Source organism: Pseudorca crassidens, chromosome 1 (assembly GCF_039906515.1).
Source record: "Pseudorca crassidens isolate mPseCra1 chromosome 1, mPseCra1.hap1, whole genome shotgun sequence".
Taxonomy (NCBI): domain Eukaryota; kingdom Metazoa; phylum Chordata; class Mammalia; order Artiodactyla; family Delphinidae; genus Pseudorca; species Pseudorca crassidens.
Window position 1 is genome coordinate 152709559 of NC_090296.1, and position 4108 is coordinate 152713666.

General features: G+C 38.9%; 1 pseudogene; it reads right to left on the reverse strand.

Annotated features, from left to right (window-relative positions):
* Nucleotides 1–2121: 2121 nt before the first annotated feature.
* Nucleotides 2122–3674, reverse strand: LOC137220593 (eIF-2-alpha kinase GCN2 pseudogene; annotated as a pseudogene).
* Nucleotides 3675–4108: the final 434 nt, after the last annotated feature.

Below are 4108 nucleotides of genomic sequence, written 5' to 3' on the forward strand. Positions count from 1 at the left end.
TCTGTAATCTAACATCCAATTCTTATCAGAATTTTCTGTCCCCTGAATCAATCCTGTCAACTCCTTAAAGCTAATTTTGTATAGAACAAGATTTATTTAAACAATCTTTCTGACAAATTTATTTAAAGACTCCTAATTTAGAAGGAAGAAAAGCACAGTTAAGAGGTAACTAAATAATTTAGTGATTCTCACAAGGAGACCTAAGGGAAAACATAGGAGTGCACATGGGTACTTATTTTTTCTGCTTTATTGAGGTATAAATGACAAATAAAATTGTAAGATAATTAAAGTGTGCAACATGATGAGTTGATATACATCTACGTTGTGAAAGGATTCCCCTCCCCCCAGTCAAGTTAATTAACATATCCATCACCTAACATATTTGCCTTTTTTCTTTTTGTGGTGAGAACATTTCAGTTTTACTCTCTTAGCAAATTTCAGTTATACAAAACAGTGTTATCAACTCATAGTCACCATGTTATACATTAGATCCTCAGTCCTTATTCATCTCATAACTGACTTTTTCCTTTTTACCAACCTCTTACTTCCCCCATCTGCATTCCCTGGAAACCACTTTTCTACTCTGTTTCTATGTGTTCAACTTTTGTTTTAGATTCCCCATCTAAGTGATACTGTAACCGAAAGTGGGGTCTGGCTGCTGACCACTCAAAAGCCAATAAAGGGACTTCCCTGGTGGCCCAGTGGTAAAGAATCTGCCTTCCAATACAGGGGATGCAGGTTCGGTCCCTGGTCGGGGAACTAAGATCCCACATGCTGCGGGGCAACTAAGCCCGCGCACCACAACTAGAGAGAGAGAAGCCTGTGCACGGCAGTGGAGATCCTGCGTGCCGCGACTAAGACCCAACACAGCCAAAAATAAATAAAATAAATAAATATTAAAAGCCAATAAAGAGGCAAGTTTGGTGGAAAGGAAAGTTTGCTTTATTTTGGATGCCAGCAAGTGTGGGGGAGGGCGGATGCCTCTCCGTAGGCCTATTCACCCCCACTGAAAATCAGGGGGAAGAGCTTTTATAGACAGAGGGAGGGGGCTACATGCAGAAATAGCACAGTCAGCTCTGACAGTCATCTTGAAATTGGTCATCGGTGGTCTGATCAGCGTCATCTTGATTGTTTTAAGTACAATTAATCTTTATCTCCAGGGTAGGTTTGTTTCCATTCCTTGAGGCCAGTTCTCGGAATTGTGGCAGCTTATGTCGTGGCTACAGTCTGGTCATCACGAAGTTAACTTCACCTGGTGTGGGTTTCAGTATCTATAAGACAGCTCACAGGATATGGCTCAGAATATTATCTATAGCTCTTGAGAAGGAACTAAAGGTCCTTGACTATGCTTAATGACTAAACTATTATTATTTGGTCTCCTTTGACTCTTGTCCTTTGTTTCTGCATTTTCTCACTTCTCTGATTAAACTTATTCTTTGGCTAAAGTTTTTCCACAGACAAAAGGCAGGCTGAGGACATGGCGGGCATATACCACAGGGTCCTGCTCCATTTCAATACCATACAGTGTTTGTCTTTGTCTGGCTTATTTCATTTAGCATAATGCCTTCCAGGTTATCCACATTGTCAAAAATGACAGGATTTCCTTTTTTTTTTAAGGCTGAGTAATATTCCTCTGTGTGTGTGTGTGTGTGTGTCTGTAAGTGTATCTAATAATTTCTTGATTATTCTTCCACTGACAGACACATAGGTTGTTTTCATACCTTGGTTATTGTGAATAATGCTGCAATGAACATGGGAGTACAGCTATCTTTTTGAGATAATGGTTTTGTTTCCTTCGGATATATACTCAGACGTGGGATTGCTAGATCATATGGTAGTTCTATTTTAATTTTTTGAGGAACCTCAAAAACTGTTTTCCACTGTGGCTGTAGCAGTTTACATTCCCATCATGTGTGCATAAGAGTTCCCTTTTTTAAATATGAAAGCATTTATTGTGTTCAGAAAGATAAATTTATAATATATTACACATGAAAAACTTACAACTTACTTTGTAGGACAGCCTCTTAGAATGTAAAGTTAATTTTAAATTACAATGAATGTACAACACTATATAGTATAAGCTCCTGTCTTTTTGAACAGTGTAATGATCATTCTTGAGAATTAAAATAAGTTTCTGTAGTATTCATTGCTGTAGCTATACAGGAATAGCACAGACACCTTTTTTTCAACTTTGATGTTATAAATTTCATCACAGACTAATTTGAGGTATCTTTATTTTGACAAGCATGACAGCAGCTACTTCACAGTTGTGTTAAATGCCTGTTCATCAGCATCCCACTCTAATGATAAAAACTGTAAGATTGTTTCTTTGGGTAGATCCACAGCCAAAATTTCAATTTCACTGCTTTTCTGATGTAAGTTGGCAAGGCAGGTACGAAGTGTTTTTATCTGAGTTTCATACCATCCCCTAGTGTTGGCTGACAGCTTCCCTGGGACTATCACACTCACAATATGAACAAATGTTGCTTCATGGATTTCAACAAACTTGAAGCATGTGAAAATGACCCCTTCAGATTTTGTACTGCAAGATTTTCAGAAATTTCTCTGATAGTCCTTTTGTAATTGAGCAGGACCCAAGGGGCCTTCCTGTGATACCTGCCCCCCACGTCCTCCACTTGCCTCTTGTCTGTAGAAAAACTTTAGCCAAAGAATTAATTTAATCAGAGAAGTGAGAAAAATGCAGAAGCAAAGAAAAGCAGTCAAATAAGACAAAATAATAATAGTCTTTAAACAAAGTCAAGGACCTCTAGTTCCTCCTCAAGGGCTATAGCTAATATTCTGAGCCATGTACTTTGAGCTGTTTTGCAGATACAGAAACCCCAACCAGGTGGAAGAAGTTAACTGCAATGATGACAAGACTGTAGCCATGACATAAACTGCTCCATCTTACACAATTCCAAGAACTGGCCACAAGGAAATGGGAACAAACAGACCCTGGAACTGAAGGTTAACTGTACTTAAAACAGTCAAGATGACACTGATCAGACCACCACATGACCAAATTCAAGTTGATTGTCAGAGTTGACTGTGCTGTTCTGCATGTAGCCCACTCCCTCCACTTATAACTCCTGAAACTTCCCTTTAAAATCTCATGCCCCTTGATTGGCAGTTGGGAGTTGGTTCTTTGGGACATGAGTCCACCTTCTTCCCAGGATTGCTGGCCTCCTAAATAAAGCAACCTTTCCTTTCTACCAATACTTGTCTCTTGAGTATTGGCTTTCAAGCACCAAGCAGCCAAATCTAAGTTTAGTAACACTTTCATCACTGACTTTAGTTCTCAGTTTCTGCCCAACATGGACCACGAGATTGGGCTCCAGCACTCATTTCTCTGTTAGCCATTCCTTCTCAAAAGATTTAACCTTGACATGGCTTCCTTCTTTATCTGAGACAAGGGTCACATAGGTGAGTTCATCATGTCTGCAGTACTCCTGTAATTCCTCTTGGGATTGTGACAAGTCATACATGATTTCTGCTGTGATTCTTGCTGACCAGAGTTTCTGGGCTCGGTTGATGGCCCTGGTCATGGACATCTGGCCAGCACTTACAACAAGGAGGTCACAAGAGCTTATTATAACAGGTTCTTCCAGGTTGAGGACAGAAGATTCCCTTTTCTCCACATCCTTGCCAACACCTATTATCACTTGCCTTTTCATTAATAGTCCTCCTAAGTGGTGTGAGGTAATATTGCAGGTTTGATTTGCATTTCTCTGATGATTAGTGATGTTAAGCCCCGTTTTATGTGCCTGTTAGCCATTCGTATGTCTTCTCTGGAAAAACTCTATTCCAATTTTTGCCCATATTTTAATTGGGTTGTTTGTAAGTTTTTTGCTATTAAGTTGTACGAGTTCCTTGTATATTTTGGATATTAATCTCGCAACAGTTATGTAGTTTGAAATATGTTCTCCCATTCCATAGGTTGCGTTTTCATTTTGTTGATGGTTTCCTTTGCTGAGCAGAAACTTTTTCCCCACATTTGGTTCACTGGTATAATAGTAGCAGAAATACTACTGTCAAGTTTATAACAACTCTAAGTTGAAAGGTATGAAACAAAAAATGAATATATAGAATAAACAGATTATAGAATTAT